Genomic DNA, 10,661 nt, shown 5'->3' with positions numbered 1-10,661 from the left:
AATAGTCGAATATGCGAGGAAAACAGGAAAGCTAAAACCATTTTTCTAAATCCGAATGGCATCATGGAAGCCCAACCTTGTTTACCCACGTACGGAAAGCGCCAGCACGGGAGAGGAAAAAAAAAAAGTGAATAAGTAAATGAACTCTGCTATGCACGGCAGGACTATGACGTAAAATATTTGAAAGTGCAGAGGGAATAAAATAAAAAAAATAAATAGATTAATAAATCTTATCAAGACCATAAATTTAATCAGGCTCGAAGTTACTTTGATTTATATTTAAGTCAAGCACCACACTGAAAACACGTTCATACGGATATTCAAATTTAGTCTCTCTCTCTCTCTCTCTCTCTCTCCTCTCTCTCTCTCTCTCTCTCTCTCTGGAAGTAATAACTTAATTTCGAACATTTTTCCTGTTTTCATTTGTTTGGTACATTTGGCAAGTCTCCTTCCCTCAACACTTCCCTTCCGTCACCGCGTTCAAAACCTATCAGGGCTTGTCTCTCTTTCTCCTTCACCTGTTCCCTCATTCTATCCAAATCCGTTGTCGCTCATTCCCTAATACATCCATTATTGATTATTCCTCTCCCATTCTTTCCTTATCATCCCTTATCTTATTTTCTTTATTCTAGTGTATTCCTCATTTTCTATTTCAACGTTACTACATTCTCTATTCTTTTTTTTTCTTCATCATTATCATTTATCCCTGCTCCCTCGTTATTCTTCATCCCTTTTACCTCCTCCTAGTGTAGTCTTCGTCCTTTTCCTCTCATCTCTCTTTCATTTTCTATCCATCTTTTCTATTTTCATCTCCCTTGTTATCACTTGTTTTCACGATTACTGCATTCCCTTCCTCTTTCTCTCTTCTGTTCCATCTCACTTGCATTTTTTCATCTATCTTTTCCATTCCATCTCTCTTGTTATTATTTATCCTCTCATTCATATTAATAGATATCCTGTTCTTCTTTCCCCTTTTCCTTTTTCCCCACTGTTATCCCTCACTCCCTCTCTTTCCCTTTTTTTTTTAGCGTAGTCTTTCTCTATCACTCCTTCTATCATCTCTTCCTCATTGTTCCCTGTTCCCATCTCTTTCTTATTTTACCTATTTTCTTTCTCCTTCTTTCGTACTATACCTTTTCTCCTTTCTTTCTTTCCTATCCCTCCTTCTTCATTCTTTCCTGCTCCATTTCCTCATTTCACTTGTTATGCCTACTTTTTTTTCTTCTTCTCTCTCTCTCTCTCTCCTCTCTCCTCTCACTCTCTCTCCTCTCCTCTCTCTCTCTCCTCTTCTCCTCTCTCTCTCTCTCTCTCCTCTCTCTCTCTCTCTTATTTCTCCTTTGCTTTTTTTTATTATTGATACCGATTATTTAATTTTTCTACTTCTCCCTTCTATTTTTTTTCTTTTTTCTTCCTTCACCTCTCCCTCGTTTATTTAGTTTTCTTTCATTCCTTCCTTGTTTCTTCCTGACCTTTACTTTTAACTTAGGTATTTTTCATTTGCTTAACTTTTCTCTTGTTTTTTTTTCTTTTCTTCCTCTTGGTTCTCCTTGTTTCTTTTTTTTTCTTTTATTTCTTCTTTGTTTCCTTTCTTCTTTTTAAATTCTTTCTTTAATTCTCTCCAACATATTTACATCATATCTCTCTCTCTCTCTCTCTCTCTCTCCTCTCTCTCTCTCTCTCTCTCTCTCTCTCTCTCTCTCTCTCTCTCTCTCTCTCTCTCTCTCTCTCTCTCTCTATGAGTAAGTAATTTTAAACTTTTTACTTCCGGTACGATAATTTAGCCATGAAATCGATCAATCTTATTACAGTCAATATTGATACTGCCCTTCATCGCCTCCTCAGCGACGGCAGGAGGAGAAAAAGAACAGAAAGATGAAGGAAGAAAGGAGGAAATAACACGATACAAAGCTGGCAAGTAACTAACCAACCAATGGGAAGAAAGGAAGAGGATGAGGGGGAAAAGAAGAAAAAAGAAGGGAAAAGACAAGGAGGAAAGCGAGGAGAAAAAGGAATAAGGAAGGAAGGAAAGAAGGAAGAAAGGAAGGAAGGAAGGAGCAAACCAACCCAACAATCAGCAAAAATAGGGAAGAAAGAAGGGAAGGAAAAAAGAAAAAAAGAAAAAGGGAGGAAAAAAAGAATGGAAGAAGGGTATAAATAAAGAAAACGAAAAAAAGAAAGAAAGAAAGAGGAAGGAAAAAAGGAAGGAAGGAAGGAAAGAAAGAAAGGAGAAAACCAATTCATTTAGGAAAGTAGAAATAAAGGAAGGGAGGAGGAAGGGAAGAAAGAAAGAAGGACGGAAGAAAGGAAGAAAAGAAATAAGAAAGAGAGGAAGAAGGGAAGAAAAGACAAGGTGAGGGAAATATAAAATGAATGAACGAAGGAAGGAAGAAAGGAAGGAAGGAAAATGAATGATGAAAGGAAGAAACAAAAGAAAAACAAAGAAGTAAAAAAAAAGAGAATAAAGGGAAGGAAAGGAAAACAAACTTACAAACTGTAAAATAGAACCAACAAAACAGAATGCCTTGCCTTTCTTTCTTTGATTTTCGTTATGAATAAATGCACGAATACTATCATTTACTCTCTCTCTCTCTCTCTCTTGGTGCAGCAGGAGGAGGAAGAGGAGGATATATCAACAATAAATCTCTCCTAAACGGACTCTTGTAATGGGCACAGACTAGCAGAGATCCACAGAGATTAATTGCCAAGGAATCCGTCCCTTTAATATATTTGCAGGCTGAGGAGCGGCTGGAGGAGAGGCTGCGCGAGCGAGAAGGGGGGGATGGTTGGGGGAAGTGAAGGAAGTGGTGATGGTGGTGGTGGTGGTGGTTTTGGAGGAGGAAGAGGAGGAGGAGAAGGAGGAGGAGGAGGAGGAGAAGGAGGAGGAGGAGGAAGAGGCGGAGGAGGAGGAGGAGGAAGAGGAGGAGGAAAAGAAGAAAAAGAAGAAGAAGAAGAAGAATAGAAGATGAAGACAGTAAAATTAAAATAAAATGAGAAAGGAGGTGGTGGAGGAGGAGGAAAAGGAGAAAGAGGAGAAAGAGGAGGAGGAGGAGGAGAAGGAGGAGGAGGAGGAGATCATTAGTAAGGCCGCAGAAAAATATCATATAAACGAGACGAAAACTCAAACAACATGGCTATGAAAAAAAAAAAATATATATATATATAATAATAATAATAATAATAATAATAACAATAACAAACTCCTAAGACGAAACCAAAGATACAACTAATAAGCAGCAAAGATGATAGAAAACGAGACTCTTAGGCAGGATAGTCACCTTCACTAAAAAAAAAACCTGCAGTAAAATCCTAAGTCAAATATATTAAACAGGAGTGCACGAGTCTGTGAAATAAAAACAAAACCCAACAGATATTAGGTACAGTATTATTAATTTTTAGTCCTCCTTCCTTCTTTCTGTTTCTTACACTCGTCTACGTTCCCAAATTTCTTCGTACTCTCTCTCTCTCTCTCTCTCTCTCTCTCTCTCTCTCTCTCTCTCTCTCTCCCTCTCTGTCGTCTTTAGGAAATGAGGTTCCGGATAAGGATGACAGGATAGTAGATACCTCCCCTTCCTTCCTTCCTTCCTTCCTTCCTTCCTTCCTTCCTTCCTTCCTTCCTTCCTTCCCTTTCGTCCTCTCCCTCCACTCTCCCTCTAGATTTTTCCCCATCAATCTTTCCTCTCCTTCTCTTCCTTCCATCTTTCATTCATTCATTTCTTCTTTTCCTTTCCCTTCCATCTATCCACCTACTCTATCTCTAGATTTTTTTTTCTCCCGCAGTCCCTTCCTTCCTTCCTTCCTTCCTTCCTTCTTTCCTTCCATTTTCCCTCCGTCTCTTCCTCTCTCTCTCTCTCTCTCTCTCTCTCTCTCTCTCTCTCTCTCTCTCTCTCTCTCTCTCCAGATTTTCCCAACCATTAATCCTTCCTTTCCTCCTCTCCTTCCTTCCTTCTTTCCTTCCCTTTACCCTCCGTCTCTCCCTCTCTTCCTCCAGAAATTTCCCCCATCACTCCCCCGTCCTCTCCCACTTCCCTCCTGGCAGGCCCATCTCGCCTCGGGGCGTGGTGGAGCACAACGAGCTACCAGTGATGGGTAAGGGGAGAGGCAGGTAAAGAGGTGGAGGCCGACGGCGAGAACGGAAGAGGGTAAATACGAGAAGAGGGAAAGAAGTGGGGAGTCTACTCGTAGTAATGAGGAGGAGGAGGAGGAGGAGGAGGAGGAGGAGGAGGAGGAGGAGGTGAGCGGGTCCGGGCAGCTTCAAATTCTTAGTGTCCTTTAGTCCATTTGAAGGAAATGTTTCATAAATCGAGGGAAGTTAAAGAAATATCGCCTTTGTTGTCATTGTTTCCAGCGGCTCCAGCAACAGCAACAATGACAACACAAGTTTTTGATGATCCGACGAGTAATCAGACAAAGCATTAATCAGCTAAAGTAATTAAAACTAAGTGAAGATGCTCGGGACATCGGTTCGCATCCCTCTCCTGACACACAGCCGCCACACCTTGCATCCCCCTCCGCGGCCTGCTGAATAAAGTCCTGGCCTTCTATACCAGACTAGGAGTTCGAGTCTTCTTAGTGATTCATGACTTTTATCCACGCCATCTCTGACTTTAGCGGCACTACACACTTTCTCATCGCCTGGTGGTGAAGGATGACTGTAATATTTCAGTTAGGAACTTTTAACTGCCACTATTTAAAAAGTTTCTCCTAATTGAATACGGTCATCCAGCCATACATCCGGTTGACGTGGGAATGGACGACCTGATAATCACGCTATACATCTCCGGCCAGAAAATGGACCGGATTCTTGAATAAAAGCCATATAATAAATATTTCGTGTGGTTCTCATGGGCATCTTTTCCAATAACGAAGAAGAATAAATGTTAAATCATCACCAGGATCTTGAAAACACTTGAAAACCCACAACAACTTCAATTAGCCTGTTCCAAGCAGTCGAAATAGGAAACGCTAAAAATATGGGCCATTATGCCAAATATTTTAATCACTTTCATTCATAAGACACTACGTATAATGCTTCCTTTTCCGTTTAATTAATAGTCTCATTAATCTGGCTGATAGCGCTGAATCATTAAGAAGCTTTAAAAAAAGACCAGATAAAGTTATGAATGATGACGATGGGTGAAAACAGACTGGCATGTGACAAGTGTATGCCCGACTGTTAGTTGCACCTTCTCTTGTTATCTCATCTTACATTCTAAATTAGCCCCACGTATCACCAGAGAGTTTTGAAATACTAACTGCACTTTTAAGAGGTATCATAAACACCATCAAGAGAAAATCATATTAAAAGAGATCCTTGCGGCAATCGGTGGAAGGTCAGGACTCCGGGTGGTGGGAGGGTGATTCATGGCGCCCTTGCCCGCCACGCACCACGCATCCCCGTCACGCACGACTACCGCCACCGATGCAGCAGCCGACTTCACCTTCCATCACAGCGGAGGAAATTGAGGCCACGGCAGACGGAGAACGATACAGCGCTGAGATGAGAATATGAAACGAAGCGAGCGATAACAGACAAACTCGTATACCAGACGCGGGGCTTTTAAGGGCTATCGGTGGTGATGTACAAGGGACAAGCTGAGAAGTGTACGGAATTGTGTATCGGAGGTGTTCGCTTATAAGCATCTATTATGAAAAAACGGCCTTTCTAAAGTGAGCATTTGTAGTCAGGCAGAGTAAGAAAGAATAGCAGGTAACCTCAGGGAGGATGAAATGGTTTTGTATTTGTGATCCGAGGAAAGGATAAGAAAGAAATAACTAGAACAACAGCAGAGAAAAAGATAAAAAGAAAAGAAAGATAGATACAGATAGATAGATAAATAGATAGATAGATAGATAGATAGATAGATAGATAGATAGATAGATAGACAGATAGATGGATTGAAAGAATATGAGCCACAAACCTATTTAGGAGAAAAAAAAAAAAAACAGATTACTGCTAGAATCTAAAGTTGTGTGATTGGTTAAGAATCACTCAATTATCAGATTTCACAAGGAGATTGACGGCAGTTCAGACTTTAAACTGAGGGACAAGGTAAAACACAGTGGAAATTAACACAGAACGTTATTGTAATTCTGGCCACACCTGTATGAGTCTTCTCTCGTATGTTGTCAATATTTTTTTTTTTTTCTAAATTAGCTGGATTCTTTTTAAAGGCAATTGAGACCCTTCATTATTCTGGTAGTTCAAAATATTTCTTCGTTATTCTTTCCTCAGTTAACAAATACAGGACAATTTCATTTTATCTTTTATCCTATCTCCTTTTTCCTTTTTTTCTCTCCTTTTTCCTTTTTTCATTCTCTGAATCTACGTTGTATCTCGCAGCTTTCTTCATATTCCCTCTCTCTCTCTCTCTCTCTCTCTCTCTCTCTCTCTCTCTCTCTCTCTCTCTCTCTCTCTCTCTAAGCCCTCCACAAACTAGTAAACAGACACACGATATGAAAACATCTTTCATAATAAAAAACACTTTCGCTTTACAGCTCGCAATGCTTTATCCTCACCTTTGATCTCGTGTCTCCTCTGATACCTCTCAGCCCACGAAGAAAGAAGCAGAGGAGGAAAACAGAGGGACGAAGAGGAAGAGGGCGAGTGGATGATAAAAGGAGTGCCGGAAAACGACAATAAATGGAGGGACAAGTTGAAAGAAAGGAGGGAATGTGTACCAAGCAGTTTAGTCAGAGGGGAAGGCGTGGCTCATCACACACACACACACACACACACACACTCACATACACACACATACATACACACGCGGGCTGCATCGGCACCACCACCAGTCCACCACCGCCCCACGCCTTTCTCTTAGTATCTCTTGAGCGGTGGCAGGAGTAGGGTGCGCCGCTCCGTCCAGGCTGCGCGGGGAAGTGTGAGTGCTGGCCGTGCTGGAGCCACAGACAGACCCTCGCAGCATCAAGTTCTCTAAGCTTAGGTAGACATCAAACTGGACTTCCTTTGCATGGTTGCTTAATTTTTTTTATGGCCATTTTAATCAAGCCACAATGCGATTTACGTATATACTTTTCATGGCCCGAATTGGTTAAGAAAATATTCCGACTCGACTTTTTCACTTTTTTTTTTTCCTTTCTTTTTCACAGACCTCGCTTTGCTTTGGGTTGTAACACCATCATGTGATCGCAAACTTCGAACTTCTGCACCAGTGGACTGATTTCGCTCGTTCACTCTGATGTGTTCCTCGATAACTTCATTCGTTGTCCAAGTTTCTATATTCTGTCCTCGTTCCTAGGCCACCAACACAACAACGGCTGGTGTGTAAAAAATGTGAAAAAATAGCATCTTATAGTACTTGTTATTCCGTGAGCACCAAGTCCGGCAGTACGATATTATTTGTCAGAGAGAGAGAGAGAGAGAGAGAGAGAGAGAGAGAGAGAGAGAGAGAGAGAGAGAGAGAGAGAGAGAGAGAGAGAGTTGGGTTTTGGGGTAAAGATGAAGCAGAAATGGATACAAATTTATTAACCCCTTGACTGCTATTTGGCACATCTTTCCTTAATTAACAACCAATCATTGTACTGGCTAGAAATTGCAAAATCATTTTTTTTTTATCACGTTCATTCTTGCAGATGTTTTTAAAGTTTCCCTTTAGAACTGTGAGTTGTTGTTTATTGCGGTGAAAGGATTAAGAAAAGTGTGATACAGGGATTAAGAAAAGTGTGATACAGCAAAGTACATGATGGGCGGGCCAGGAGGACGGCGTGTGCGTGCAGGCCAGGAGAGTGAAGAGTGCAAGAATATATAGTCGAATGGTAAAAAATCACGGCGGGCTTGCAGTTCGTCGAGGTGGAAAGACAATTTCATTTTGGGAAGTAGTTTACGACGTAGCAAGTGCACGGCAGCAATCGGGAACTTCTGTTCTCCATTACTGGCGGGTTTCTCATTGTGGGTTTCCCGCGTGTCCACTCTCACGGCACGGCTGGTGTGGAGAATACCTGATGTCAGAGTGATGTTTGTCTGTGGTCGCGGCTTTATTCCCCAAACACTAAAAAGATACCGAATGAAAACTTTATAATTGCCTAAACGCTTCTAAATTCTTTGTATTTCTCACTATTCTACAATCGTTTTTAGAAATGTCAAGCACATTTGCCCAAAATTGTGGCGTCATATTCTGTAAAATACTTCCAACGAACAAAAAAAAAAAAAAGAATCAGCCAATGACTTCCCCTTATTGCATTTCCATTTCTTTCCTGTCTTTAGGGAACTACTAATATACAGTAATTCCTTAGTCTGTATATTGATATCATTCTACTTGATTTTTGAAAATGAAATTCACAATACATTTTTTGACATCAGCACTTTAGGAAGCTTTGCACAAGGAAGGCATTGCCTCCCTACAAAACCAACCTTTGCTCACCATAACATCCATCTGGTTTGACATCAGTACTTGAGGTAACTAGAAAGAAAAGCATCAGCATTTTACAAACATTTATCTTTACTTTCCATACCATTCACCTCATTAACTTTACGAACAAAAATAGTACGCTTTTATTTACTACGCCTGCGAGAGTTTACAAGCATTTCCTATTTTTTTAGCTTCATCATTACGTGCCCAATCTTTGTTTACTTTAGTTTATCTTCGCGAAAAAAAAAAAAAAATATGACGAACATTTAGGTAAAGTTGTTTCATATTATTAGCTCGAAGACGCCGCCTCTTTTCTTGTCAGCGTTTTCAGGTGAACGTCCGCATCACTTTGTAAGTATCCGTGTGTATTTCTGGTTCGAGACATACGAGTGTTGCATAATTATCCATAACTCTGTTCAGTTTTAGCATGCTGAAAAGTGTTTGGAAGGTAGATGAGCAATGTGTGTGTGTGTGTGTGTGTGTGTGTGTGTGTGTGTGTGTGTGTGTGTGTGTGTGTGTGTGTGTGTGTGTGTGTGCGCGCGCGCGCGTTTTCAGTAGTTTCTCTCATAAGTTCACCATATTGAGGTTGTTAAGGATTAGCAGAATATTTGCATACATAATATAGTGTGATTTAGTTGCGACTTAGTTTTGGAACACACACACACACACACACACACACACACACACACAGAGAGAGAGAGAGAGAGAGAGAGAGAGAGAGAGAGAGAGAGAGAGAGAGAGAGAGAGAGAGAGAGAGAGAGTAGTGTGAGTGCAGGCGTGAGCACTCAGCGTGGCGTGTCAGCGTGTCGTGCCTAACCTTGCTTTAATGTGATCATTACACACCGGACGTCCAGGACAGGCTTGGGCTCCTGAGGGCAACAGCAGGTGTGGCATTCCCTTGCACGCCCCTCCGCCCACACGCCCCCCCCACCGCCCGCTGCTCACCCCCGTCCGTCACTCCTCTCGTCACGATATCTTTCTGCACGACTTTCATGACTTATTCTTGAGGGAAACGGAATGAAACAGAATACATTACTAAAACACTGAATGCAAGTTATTATTAAGTCTTGGTTGTAATATTACGTGAAAGCAAGGAACGTAAGTTACTGACAGAGCTGTAATACAAGTGTTGAAGTTTTTTCATGAAAATTCATGATAATTCATAGTAGAGTATCTGTAAAATATCAACACTCATAGTTCAAACATATGTTGCAACTTTATACGTAAAACCTTTTCAACTACAATTTTCAAACATGCAAATTATACTTTCATGTAGTGAGTACCAAAAACCGCTGAGAATGATTACTTAGCGAAAGTGAAATCCTTTTCTACTTTTGTTTCATTGTTGACCTGCTTTTCGGGCGCCTCAACGGAGCGATTGCTGTGTTGCAGCGCGGCAGACGTGCCTAAAAATACTCTTTCTTGAATATTAACAGCGTGCATAATTGACCAATCAAGTATACTTTCCCTGAATTCTGGGACAGACTACGTCAGTGTATACGTACACCAAGCGAGTCATTCCAGCACGCAGGTGTGAAATATTAATAGCGGCAAGGGAATGACCTCGCTCGGGGCGCTGAGGTCTTGCCGGGATGGTAACGAGGCGTGGACGTCCACCCATAGTGAGGCGCGAGTCCATTGGTGGTGGGTGAGGGGAGGTAAGAGGGGGGAGGAAGAGTGTATACGTATATCTTGCAGCATATACGTGCTCACTCTCCCTTCTCAGCCACTCTCCTAATGGGGTCGGTCCTTACTTCACCACCGGGCCTTGCTGGACGTCTTTAATGAGAAGCCTCCGCTGTGGACGCGAGTAATGGCGGTGCTGAGAAGCACGTGGAGGAGGTCATCCAAGATTTTGTGCGTTGCCTTCAAGGGAATTTTTGGTTTAGGCTGCAAAATGTAACATGACGTGTCCATTTATTTGTAGGCGATGAACGCTTATGAGCTGACTACCTAACTCGGATCTTCAAAACTATTTCATCATTATATGCAACGTATTCATTCGACAATACAATAACAATGATGATAAATACACACAGAAAAGAAGCCCATTCTTACTCTTTTATGAATAAACTGACATACGAGTAGCAAATACTAGAATGAGTGAACATATTTGTAACTTAAACGTAGGAAAAATTCAGCTGGAAAAAAATGGAAAACTACAAAGTGAGATAGAGGCGGGTGAGCATAGATAGTGAAGGTGATGAGACACTTGCCACTGCTTGGGGCGTGAGTGACACCTCTGATGGAGCGGCGAAGGAGACTGTGTTGCAGGACCTGTTGGATGGAAGG

At 41.5% G+C, this 10,661-nt stretch overlaps 1 protein-coding gene across 1 annotated transcript in view; it reads left to right on the top strand.

The window, feature by feature from the left end:
- Positions 1-6,819: 6,819 nt before the first annotated feature.
- LOC135107721 (uncharacterized) overlaps positions 6,820-10,661 on the top strand; it is a 51,371-nt gene continuing 47,529 nt past the window's right edge. Inside the window, exon 1 of the mRNA XM_064017915.1 lies at positions 6,820-6,944. The gene's annotated coding sequence lies outside the window, so the exon portion shown is untranslated. The remainder of the gene's footprint in view (positions 6,945-10,661) is intronic.

This window comes from Scylla paramamosain, chromosome 15 (genome assembly GCF_035594125.1).
Source record: "Scylla paramamosain isolate STU-SP2022 chromosome 15, ASM3559412v1, whole genome shotgun sequence".
Classification (NCBI taxonomy): Eukaryota; Metazoa; Arthropoda; class Malacostraca; order Decapoda; family Portunidae; genus Scylla; species Scylla paramamosain.
Note: the sequence above shows the minus strand (reverse complement) of the source record. Positions and strands in the feature narration are given on the sequence as shown.